The 13225-nt window shown below is 40.1% G+C and overlaps 1 protein-coding gene and 1 pseudogene across 1 annotated transcript in view; one reads left to right on the top strand and one right to left on the bottom strand.

The window, feature by feature from the left end:
- Rgs20 (regulator of G-protein signaling 20) overlaps positions 1–13225 on the bottom strand; it is a 129874-nt gene that overhangs the window by 113516 nt on the left and 3133 nt on the right.
- Positions 838–2814, top strand: Hspd1-ps36 (heat shock protein family D (Hsp60) member 1, pseudogene 36; annotated as a pseudogene).

Here is a 13225-nt window from a genome sequence, read left to right as displayed (position 1 = left end):
CTCTGAGACAGAGTCTATTACTGAACGGGACGCTCATCTGTTTCAGCTAGGCTGTCTGGCCAGTGAATTCCTGGAATCTGCCCATCTCTGCCGCCTAATGATGAGGTCACAGGCACATGGAACCACGTTCTGCTCCTACGTATATGCTAGGTATTCAAATGCAAGCTTTCATGCTTGTACATCAAGCACTTTTCCTCATTGACCCTTCTTTCCAGCCATAGTCTATTTTCTAAATTGCTCCCGGCAACTATCAGTTTAGCACAGAGATGGTCAGAAAACCCAGACTCATGTCACTGCTCAGCTGATTTCCAACATCCCATATGTAGTCAGCAGTATTTCAAAACTTGTTTTTCATGTCTAAACCTTGTTTGACAGCTTCAATCTACTGACTTAATGAAGTTGGCCAAGAATCCAAATGAAAGGAACAACCAGAAGTGCCATGATAATAAATGTGGGCAATTAGCATGTCAGTAACACCAATCTAACCTGTCTGTGCAATATTTTAGCATGCATTCTGCAACCAGTAAAAACTCATGGGAAATCGCTAAAAGGAAATCAGTGCGTTGTAGACATTGAGTTTAGCCCTACGGAGATTGCACAACTATAGTCCAGTATCAAAACCAGGAGATCATCATTGGTACGATTCATACTGGCTACTCGGAGTTCCCATGTATTGCGTGCACTTATATGCTTGTGAATGGACGTATGTAGCTATGTGAGGTTTTATCACATGCCTAGACTTGTGGGCCAGCCACCACAATTAAGATGTGCCCCTCCAAGGCTCCACCAAACCATCCGTTTACCTCTTTCTAGCTATAGCCACCACCTTCTCTTCATTTCTAATGTTGAACAAAAACTAATCTATTCTCCATCACCATGGTTTTATTTCCAGCATGGCATGTAAGTGGAATCATACAGTATGATCTTTGTGGATTCGTTTTTTTGTCACTAAGCATTGCCTTGAGATCTATAAGGGTTGTACATCAAAACTTGCTTTCTACCATTACTTGACACTGATGGCCTCATGCACTCGCTGCCACCACAACCCCACAGAAATACTTCCACTACCAACTATCCTCTGACCCACTGTCCTGGGTACTGGCTCCTCATCGCATGCATCCCTATGCCAAAGATGTAAAATTTGCTGCAGATGCCTGAGCCTTAATCCTTCACGGAGTAGACCTTTCAGCCAATGTTGTAGCTGTCATTCAAAGAAGAGAACTAGCAATTACTGAGTAGAGTTGGGGAAGTCCCATAGTAACAAAAGATGGGGTCACTGTTTCAAGTTAATCAACTTAAAGAACAAATGCACACATTTAGAAGCCAAACTTGTTCAAGATGTTGCCAATAACACAAATGAAGAGGCTGGGGAGTGGCAGCCCCATTGCTACTCTTCTGTCAAGGAGGGCTTTGAGGAGATTAGCAAAGGGTCTAAGCCAATGGAAATCTGAAGAGATGTGATATTGGCTCTTGATGCTGTAATTGTAGAACTTACAAAAAGGTTTTTGACCAGCGACAGTCCCTGAAGAAATCGTGCAGGTTGCTATGATTTCAGCAAATGGAGATGAAGACATTGGAAACATCATTTGTGATGCAAAGAAAATGGTTGGAAGAACGAGTATGAAGGACGGAAAAGTTCCCAAATGGTGAATTAGAAATTATTGAAGGAGTGAAATTTGATAGGGGTATATTTCCTGATATTTCAATAATACATGAAAAAGTCAAAATGTGAATTTCAAGGTGCCTATGTTCTGTTCAAAGACAAGAGTATCTCTAGGGCTCAGTCCATTGCACTTCGTTTTTTAATTCCAAGTGCTCACCAGAAGCCCAGATGCTCTAAGCTCAGTGGGTTTAAATAGGCTAATAGTTGGCATTCAGGTTATAACAGCCAAGAGTCCAAGGTTTGGGGGCAATAGGAAGAACCAGACTAAAGACATGGCTGTTACTCCTGGTGGTGCTGTGCTTAAGGAAAGGGAGTGGAATTCAAACCTAAAAGATGTTCAAGCTCATGACTTAGGAAGTTGTCTCCAAAGATGATGCCATGCTTTTGAAAGCAAAGGTGACACACTCAGATTGAAAACCATATTCAAGAAATCACCAAACTGTTAGTCATGACTAGTGAGTGTGAAAAGAAAAAACTATGAGTGGCTGATGAAAGCTTCAGGTGGAGCAGCTGTACTGAAGGTTGGAGGGTCAAGTGATGCTGAAGAGAATGAGGAGAAAGACTGTTATGGATACTCTGAATGCTTCACGAGCAGCTGGTGAAGAAGGCACTGTTCTAGTGTGTGTGTGTGTGGTGTGTGTGCATGTGTACACAAACACTGTTTTGGATCATTCTATCCTTGGACTCATTAAAGCCTGAAATTAAAGATTAGAAAATAGGTGTAGAAATTACTCAAAGAGCACTCAAAATGTCTGCAACGACTATTGCTAAGAATGCAGTTGTTGGGGTTGGGGATTTGGCTCAGTGGAAGAGCGCTTGCCTAGTAAGCGCAAGACCCTGGGTTTGGTCCCCAGCTCCGAAAAGAAAAAAAAAAAAAGAAATGTTAAGAATGCAGTTGTTGAAGGAACTTTGATTGTTAAGGAAATTCTGCAAAGTTCTGCAGAAGTTGGTTATGATGCTGCACGGTGGAAAGAGGAATCATTGATCCAACAAAGGTTGTAAGAGCTGCTTTACTGGATGCTGCTGGGGTGGCCTCCTTGTTAACTACAGCAGAAATTGCAGTGACATAAATCCCCTTTGTTTTAAGTTTTGAAAATGAAAGTTGATTCCTTCTGGCTGCTTCACAATATTCTCAGATGTGTGTCCTGACGTACCAGAGCCTGTTCCTGCATTCATTTTTGAAGGATTTTTGGAATATTACAAATAAAACTACTGTAGAATTGTACAAGATATTTACGAATGTGGATTTTCATCTCTATGGAATACATGCACAGTAGTAAAAGTGTAGGAAGAGGCATGCTCATCTTTCTAGATTGGCTGTACCATATTATGTCCTCATAGCCATGTGGGAAAGACTCAGTTTCTCTGCATTCTTGGCAACATTAGAAAGTGACACCTTTTATATATTCTAGATATTACTATTTTGTTGAGATTATAATTTAATAACAATACTTCTCCATTTCCTTTCCACTTTCCAAGACATCCCACATATTCCTTCCTGTTCTTCAAATCCATGGCCTCTTTTTTTCACTAATTGTTATTACATGCCTCTGTATTTGTATGTTGTCTTAGTTGCTTTTCTCTTTCTGTGAAGAGACACTATGACCAAGGTGTTTTTTATAAGAAAGCATTCAGTTGGAGGCTTGCTTACAGGTTTAGTCCATGATCATCGTGATGAGAAGCGGGCCAGCATTGTGTACCTGAGAGCTTTACAGTCTGATCCATAGGCAGAGAGATACCAAGCCTGGTCTTGGTTTTAGAAACTTCAAAGCATGCCCTCAGTTACACACCATATCCAACAAGGCCACACTTCCTAATCCTCCCCAAATGTTCTTACAACTTGGAACCGAGGACATTCTGGTTCAAAGGACCAACTATATATAGGAGTCTAAGACTATCCTTGTTGAGTTCACATTTGGACAATTATGTTGATGAGACTTTATGGAGGAACCTATTAATATTACTAAGAGATACAATATCATAGCAAACTCCTTGATCTTACAATCTGTTCACCTCTTCCAAAATGTTCTCTGAGCCTTAGGTGCAGGAGTGTTTTGTAGATGTATCAATGGGATTGGGTTCCACAACTCTGTACTTTGATTGGTTGTGCTTCTTCTGTAATGGTCTCCATATGTTGCAATGAGAAGTTTCTCTTTTAGGGGGTGGAGAGACTACACTTATCTGTGAGTGTGCAAACACAAAAGGTTATAGATTGTTCTTAAGGATTGTGCTGGTTTAGTAAATTAGTGGTTGTAGACTTTCCTCCAACATCATGACTTCACTTGTACTCAGCAGTTAACTAGATTTCCAGTACCAGGCATGGTATCCTCTTGCTGAATGGAACTTAAGTGCAATTAGAGAGTTGTTAGTTACTGTCAAGGTACGTGTGCCACTCCTACACCCATGGGGTTGTTGTAGGCTAATGTCATTATGCATGTGAAGGCAGACACAAGATAAAATGAGGCCTGTCATTGAGTGAGAAGGAAGGAAGGCGAGAGCAGACATTTTAGAAGGAGAGGGAGAAGCAGAAGAGAGAGGAGAGCCAACATGGAGGCAAACATAAATGACCCTCACCATGTATTTCTACATAGATACAGGTTGTTATGAATATTTCTTAAGGGATGGGTTTCTATAGGTCAATTTATCTTATCTTGGTGGGCAGTTTATATCTTTATCAATTGGTTGTGAGTTAATTGAGTGGTTGTACTGTGGACTGAGATTTTAACATATAAATCTGATTGATAAGTTATAGTTTATTGAGTCCTGACTTCACTGGGCAGTTGGGAGTTTATACCTTAACTACCAGCGGGCAGTCATTGGCAGTGTGAGTAGAGTCTGTGGCAGGGAGCTGCGATAGGCAAGCTCACGCTGGACTTCTAGAGCCCTGATTTTACTGGGTAATTGGAACCAGAGAGTTGGAGGATAGCAGAGAGCTACCGGGAGAGATACTGATCAGAGATAAATTATGGTTAGATCCATAGGGCCCTCCGGTGCTGGAACTAACTCTAGGGACCAGCATGGCACCTTGCCATGCTGGAATGGCTCACGCACTGTTTGGGTCTGAGATGGTCCCCACAGTGCCATGTGGCCCTACAGGTGCTGGTGACGGGATAAAAGGTTACCTATTTTTAATATTTACCAGAACATTGTGCTACAATAATTGTGAATGTAGTTCACAGGTATCATAGCTGGGTAGGAGTGTTTGTTGCTTCCCTCCTTTGGAATCTTGCATGGCTCCTTCTGGTACAATGAAAACTAATTCTCAGGTAGGGGGTATACAGGTAGGGGTTTCTGGTTCCCATTTCTGAAGTTCATGGTGTCTCCAGCAATAGGGACTTAGGTTCCTCTGCTGGGGGTGAGGGTGAGTAAGGCAAACAGCAATAGACTATGTTTTGTGAGTCTTTTAGACATCCCTGGCCAATAACTTAAAAGTGGATGTGTCATGTCTGATATTGGGGGTTTTGTTAGGTGATCTTTGACTCTTGGAGGGACCATCATCATCCTAGGTACGAAAAGTTCATTATAACTATATATACACTGAATTCCATGCATTATAGGTTTTGGTGTTTTTGTTTTGTTTTTGTAAAGTGTTAATAGTTTGATTCCTGATGGCTTTTTAGGCATTCTTTTTGTCTACTAATATTTTTATAGTTATTTTTCCATTCTGCTACATATACTGTATACTGTTTTAAAATTTCATTTTTGCTGATGCTGTTGGATATCTTTACCTGTGTTTATCTGTCATTTTTATATGTTAATCTATAACTTTTGCTCCTATTCTAATTAGATTGTTTTATTTTTCTGAGTTTTTTCCCTTTAAATCTACTTGACTCAAGGTGTGGTAGTTGAAAATGCTTGGCCCAGGGAGTGGCACTATTTGGAGGTGTGGCTTTGTTGGAATAGGTGTGGCTTTGTTGGCACAAGTGTGGGCATGGCCTTTAGGACCCTAGTCCTAGCTTCCTGGAAGCCAGTCTTCTCCCAGAAGCTTTCAGATGAAGAGGTAGAACTCTCAGCTCCTCTTGCACCATGCCTGCCTGGATGTTGCCATGCTTCTACCTTGATGATAAGGAACTGAACCTCTGAACTTGTAAGCCAGTCTTGATTCAATGTTGTCCTTATTAGAGTTGACTTGGTCATGGTGTCTGTTCACAGCAGTAAAACCCTAACTAAGACATGAGGGTTCTAATAGACTCAAGGTAGTGGTTTGTGAAATGCAACTCCTTGGCCTTATGTGTTTGAATATGTGTCCACTTGATAAACTTGTTTTGGGAGGTTGTTGAACATTTAAGAGATGAAGGTTTACTAGAAGAAGTGTGGTAACTAGGGGTGGGTCTTGAAGGTGTGTAGCCTGTCATCATGTCCTGTTGGTTCTGCCAAGATGTGAGGATGTTAAAAGTCCAAGCTGCACAGTCCTGTAATTTTGGAGTTACATGCCTTCCCCTCAATGGTAGACTGTGTCCCCTCAAGCTAAGAGACAGAATACATCTGTATTAATTGCTTTTGTCAACTTGTCATCACAATAAGAAAAGTTTCCAATTCAACAGGTTAGCAGATTCTTCTTGCCATTTTAAATTTCATCTTTCATATTCTTAATAGGGGTTTTTGTGGAACAAGCTTTAAACATCCTGATAAGGTACAGCTTATTGACTTTTAAAAAAAACTGTTTTTGATGTGTGTGTATTCTTTGCTTAATGCTGAATTTTCTCATACATGTATAGTTGTTTTCTATATAGTCACTTGTGGTCCATTTTGATGAGTTTTTCTGAGGTGTAGGGGTGAGCTTGAAGAATTTTGAAGGGTTTTGTTGATGATCCCTTGTCATTGAGACACATTTTAGCCTATGTTCTCTTTTACTATTTGTACAAATTCTTACTGTTTTTCTATCAATTTTTAGATTATTTATGTACATTTTAATATTTCTCCTTCCTTCCTTTCTTCCTCTCTCTCTCTCTCTCTCTCTCTCTATTTCTTAAAACTTTTGCAGTCATTTTACCCTGATTGATGATGTGGTGGCTTGAAATAAAATAGTCCCTATAGGTCTGTAGGGAGTGGCACTATTAGGAGAGTGGCCTTGTTGGAGTGGGTGTGACCTTGCTTGAGAAAGTGAGTAACTGTTGGGTGTGCTTTAAGGTCTCCTATGCTCAAGTTATACCCAGTATGACTCACAATCTTTCTGCTGCTGCCTGCAGATGAAGATGTAGAGCTCTTTGCTCCTTCTCCAGAACCATGTCTACTTCCATGCCATCATGTATCTTTCCAGGATGATGGTGGACTAAACCTCTGAAACCGCAACTCAGACCCAATGAAATGTTTTCCTTTAAAAGAGTTAAAGAGTTAAGAGGCCGTGGTGTCTCTACACAGCAGTAAAACCCCTAAGACACATGATAGCCTGTCCTTCATAGTTTTACCTCCTTACCTATTTGAAAGAATGTAATCACATATGCATTCTATATTATTCTGGAGCAGTGCTAATTATATCACAGTGTTTTTTGTCTTTGCAATATACTGTAAATCAACAGGAAAGAGGTAGCCTGTTTTTCTCTACTAATTTTTTTAACAACTAGTCCAAGGTTTTGCAGATAACAACAGTTCATTGATTTGTAGAATCCAAATAATTGAGTATCACCAAACTTTTAATCGTTAAGTAGAGACATGTATCATTTGTACATTCAAATGTAATATGTAAAGTTTTCTTTAAAGATAAAAAGGACCTAAAGGAACAGTAGCATCCAAACTGGACCACTGCCTGCTATTCTCAGTGGTTGCTGTGCAGGCTGGAACCTGCTTATTTGGGGTAACAAGTCAAGGTCAAGATGCCAGATTGGACTACCCAGGACCAACAAAATGCAGTGGTTCCAGAATGCTGTCTGAAGGTATCCTGGTTATTCTTAAATTTCTATTTTCATGTGATTCCAAGTAAAGCATACCTGTCACACATCTAAAAATTAATAACACACATATATAAAGTACATAGTCTGTATTATACAGTTATATAAAGTTGTACACATATTCAACTGCATACACAGTTGGCTTTCTTTATCTAAGGATTCCATATCCACCAGATCTGCATACTTGTATTCAAACAAGCATACACTGAGAATTATACACATATGTATTCTATAAAAAATATATTAAATCACATCTATACTGGATATGTACAGATTTTTTTCTTGTTATGTCTAAAGAACTAAGAACAATAAATATTTGAATAATATTTTTATTATTTTATTATAAATTGTATTAGTTTAATATATTATAATTATTTAATAAGTATATTAAATTATTTTTATCATAGATAATTTAGATATGATCGTAAGTGTACAGGAGGATGTGCATACATTGTGCTAATACTACACCATTTAAATAACTAACTTTGAGCACCTGATGGTTTTCATATCAGGTGGGTATTACAACTAACCAATCTCCTTGAATACACATGAAAACACACATACACACACACACACACACACACACACACACACACACAAACACTTTCATTGCTGTCTACTTTTTAAGAATAATGTCCGACAGTTCTCTGCACCCAAATCCCGTGGGAGGGAGAGCTAAACCTTCAGAGAGGCAGACAAGCCTGGGAAACCAGAAGAGACTGCTCTCTGTACATACATCTCAGACGCCAGAGGAAAACACCAAAGGCCATCTGGAACCCTGGTGCACTGAAGCTCCCGCAAGGGGCGGCACAGGTCTTCCTGGTTGCTGCCGCCGCAGAGAGCCCGTGGGCAGCACCCCGCGAGCAAACTTGAGCCTCGGGACCACAGGTAAGACCAACTTGTCTGTTGCAAGAAGGCTGCCTGGTGAAATCGGGACACACAGAGGCAGAATTCCTCTAGGACCGGGCACGTCCTGTGTTTACCGGAAGTCCCACACCCGCGGATCCCGGCCCCCAGCAGCTCTCTGCTCCCAGACCCCGTGGGAAAGAGACCTCACCGCCTGGTCAGGTGGGTACTCCTGAGGCTGCATAAGCTCTCGGAAGGGGCGGCACAGGTCTTCCTGGTTGCTGCCGCCACAAAGAGCCCATGGGCAGCACCCCGCGAGCGAACTTGAGCCTCAGGACCACAGGTAAGACCAACTTTTCTGCTGCAAGAAAGCTGCCTGGTGAACTCAAGACACAGGCCCACAGGAACAGCTGAAGAACTGTAGAGAGGAAAAACTACACGCCCGAAAGCAGAACACTCTGTCCCCATAACTGACTGAAAGAGAGGAAAACAGGTCTACAGCACTCCTGACACACAGGCTTATAGGACAGTCTAGCCACTGTCAGAAATAGCACTAGAGATAATCTGATGGCGAGAGGCAAGTGCAGGAACCCAAGCAACAGAAACCAAGACTAAATGGCATCATCGGCACCCAATTCTCCCACCAAAGCAAACACGGAATATCCAAACACACCAGAAAAGCAAGATCTAGTTTCAAAATCATATTTGATCATGATGCTGGAGGACTTCAAGAAAGATGTGAAGAACTCCCTTAGGGAAACACAGGAAAACATTAATAAACAAGTAGAAGCCTACAGAGAGGAATCGCAAAAATCCCTGAAAGAATCGCAGATCCCTGAAAGAATTCCAGGAAAACACAATCAAACAGTTGAAGGAATTAAAAATGGAAATAGAAGCAATCAAGAAAGAACACATGGAAACAACCCTGGATATAGAAAACCAAAAGAAGAGACAAGGAGCTGTAGATACAAGCTTCACCAACAGAATACAAGACATGGAAGAGAGAATCTCAGGAGCAGAAGATTCCATAGAAATCATTGACTCAACTGTCAAAGATAATGTAAAGCGGAAAAAGCTACTGGTCCAAAACATACAGGAAATCCAGGACTCAATGAGAAGATCAAACCTAAGGATAATAGGTATAGAAGAGAGTGAAGACTCCCAGCTCAAAGGACCAGTAAATATCTTCAACAAAATCATAGAAGAAAACTTCCCTAACCTAAAAAAAGAGATACCCATAGACATACAAGAAGCCTACAGAACTCCAAATAGATTGGACCAGAAAAGAAACACCTCCCGTCACATAATTGTCAAAACACCAAACGCACAAAATAAAGAAAGAATATTAAAAGCAGTAAGGGAAAAAGGTCAAGTAACATATAAAGGTAGACCTATCAGAATCACACCAGACTTCTCGCCAGAAACTATGAAGGCCAGAAGATCCTGGACTGATGTCATACAGACCCTAAGAGAACACAAATGCCAGCCCAGGTTACTGTATCCTGCAAAACTCTCAATTAACATAGATGGAGAAACCAAGATATTCCATGACAAAACCAAATTTACACAATATCTTTCTACAAATCCAGCACTACAAAGGATAATAAATGGTAAAGCCCAACATAAGGAGGCAAGCTATACCCTAGAAGAAGCAAGAAACTAATCGTCTTGGCAACAAAACAAAGAGAGTGAAAGCACACAAACATAACCTCACATCCAAATATGAATATAACGGGAAGCAATAATCACTATTCCTTAATATCTCTCAACATCAATGGCCTCAACTCCCCAATAAAAAGACATAGATTAACAAACTGGATACGCAACGAGGACCCTGCATTCTGCTGCCTACAGGAAACACACCTCAGAGACAAAGACAGACACTACCTCAGAGTGAAAGGCTGGAAAACAATTTTCCAAGCAAATGGTCAGAAGAAGCAAGCTGGAGTAGCCATTCTAATATCAAATAAAATCAATTTCCAACTAAAAGTCATCAAAAAAGATAAGGAAGGACACTTCATATTCATCAAAGGAAAAATCCACCAAGATGAACTCTCAATCCTAAATATCTATGCCCCAAATACAAGGGCACCTACATACGTAAAAGAAACCTTACTAAAGCTCAAAACACACATTGCACCTCACACAATAATAGTGGGATATTTCAACACCCCACTCTCATCAATGGACAGATCATGGAAACCGAAATTAAACAGAGACCTAGACAGACTAAGAGAAGTCATGAGCCAAATGGACTTAACGGATATTTATAGAACATTCTATCCTAAAGCAAAAGGATATACCTTCTTTTCAGCTCCTCATGGTACTTTCTCCAATATGACCATATAATTGGTCAAAAAACGGGCCTCAACAGGTACAGAAAGATAGAAATAATCCCATGCGTGCTATCGGACCACCACGGCCTAAAGCTGGACTTCAATAACAATAAGGGAAGAATGCCCACATATACCTGGAAATTGAACGATGCTCTACTCAATGATAAACTGTTCAAGGAAGAAATAAAGAAAGAAATTAAAAACTTTTTAGAATTTAATGAAAATGAAGGTACAACATACCCAAACTTATGGGACACAATGAAAGCTGTGCTAAGAGGAAAACTCATAGCGCTCAGTGCCTGCAGAAAGAAACAGGAAAGAGCATATGTCAGCAGCTTGACAGCACACCTAAAAGCTCTAGAACAAAAAGAAGCAAATACACCCAGGAGGAGTAGAAGGCAGGAAATAATCAAACTCAGAGCTGAAATCAACCAAGTAGAAACAAAAAGGACCATAGAAAGAATCAACAGAACCAAAAGTTGGTTCTTTGAGAAAATCAACAAGATAGATAAACCCTTAGCCAGACTAACGAGAGGACACAGAGAGTGTGTCCAAATTAACAAAATCAGAAACGAAAAGGGAGACATAACTACAGATTCAGAGGAAATTCAAAAAATCATCAGATCTTACTATAAAAACCTATATTCAACAAAACTTGAAAATCTTCAGAAAATGGACAATTTCCTAGACAGATACCAGGTATCGAAGTTAAATCAGGAACAGATAAACCAGTTAAACAACCCCATAACTCCTAAGGAAACAGAAGCAGTCATTAAAGGTCTCCCAACCAAAAAGAGCCCAGGTCCAGACGGGTTTAGTGCAGAATTCTATCAAACCTTCATAGAAGACCTCATACCAATATTATCCAAACTATTCCACAAAATTGAAACAGATGGAGCACTACCGAATTCCTTCTACGAAGCCACAATTACTCTTATACCTAAACCACACAAAGACACAACAAAGAAAGAGAACTTCAGACCAATTTCCCTTATGAATATCAACGCAAAAATACTCAACAAATTCTGGCAAACCGAATTCAAGAGCACATCAAAACAATCATCCACCATGATCAAGTAGGCTTCATCCCAGGCATGCAGGGATGGTTTAATATACGGAAAACCATCAACGTGATCCATTATATAAACAAACTGAAAGAACAGAACCACATGATCATTTCATTAGATGCTGAGAAAGCATTTGACAAAATTCAACACCCCTTCATGATAAAAGTCCTGGAAAGAATAGGAATTCAAGGCCCATACCTAAACATAGTAAAAGCCACATACAGCAAACCAGTTGCTAACATTAAACTAAATGGAGAGAACCTTGAAGCAATCCCACTAAAATCAGGGACTAGACAAGGCTGCCCACTCTCTCCCTACTTATTCAATATAGTTCTTGAAGTTCTAGCCAGAGCAATCAGACAACCAAAGGAGATCAAGGGGATACAGATCGGAAAAGAAGAGGTCAAAATATCACTATTTGCAGATGATATGATAGTATATTTAAGTGATCCCAAAAGTTCCACCGGAGAACTACGAAAGCTGATAAACAACTTCAGCAAAGTGGCTGGGTATAAAATTAACTCAAATAAATCAGTTGCCTTCCTCTATACAAAAGAGAAACAAGCCGAGAAAGAAATTAGGGAAACGACACCCTTCATAATAGACCCAAATAATATAAAGTACCTCGGTGTGACTTTAACCAAGCAAGTAAAAGATCTGTACAATAAGAACTTCAAGACACTGAGATAAGAAATTGAAGAAGACCTCAGAAGATGGAAAGATCTCCCATGCTCATGGATTGGCAGGATTAATATAGTAAAAATGGCCATTTTACCAAAAGCAATCTACAGATTCAATGCAATCCCCATCAAAATACCAATCCAATTCTTCAAAGAGTTAGACAGAAAAATTTTCAAATTCATCTGGAATAACAAAAAACCCAGGATAGCTAAAGCTATCCTCAACAATAAACGGACTTCAGGGGGAATCACTATCCCTGAACTCAAGCAGTATTACAGAGCAATAGTGATAAAAACTGCATGGTACAGAGACAGACAGTTAGACCAATGGAATAGAATTGAAGACCCAGAAATGAACCCACACACCTATGGTCACTTGATTTTTGACAAAGGAGCCAAAACCATCAAATGGAAAAAAGATAGCATTTTCAGCAAATGGTGCTGGTTCACCTGGAGGTCAACATGTAGAAGAATGCAGATCGATCCATGCTCATCACCCTGTACAAAGCTTAAGTCCAAGTGGATCAAGGACCTCCACATCAAACCAGACACACTCAAACTAATAGAAGAAAAACTAGGGAAGCATCTGGAACACATGGGCACTGGAAAAAATTTCCTGAACAAAACACCAATGGCTTATGCTCTAAGATCAAGAATCGACAAATGGGATCTCATAAAACTGCCAAGCTTCTGTAAGGCAAAGGACACTGTGGTTAGGACAAAACGGCAACCAACAGATTGGGAA

The sequence above is a fragment of the Rattus norvegicus genome, chromosome 5, assembly GCF_036323735.1.
Source record: "Rattus norvegicus strain BN/NHsdMcwi chromosome 5, GRCr8, whole genome shotgun sequence".
Taxonomy (NCBI): Eukaryota; Metazoa; Chordata; class Mammalia; order Rodentia; family Muridae; genus Rattus; species Rattus norvegicus.
Note: the sequence above shows the minus strand (reverse complement) of the source record. Positions and strands in the feature narration are given on the sequence as shown.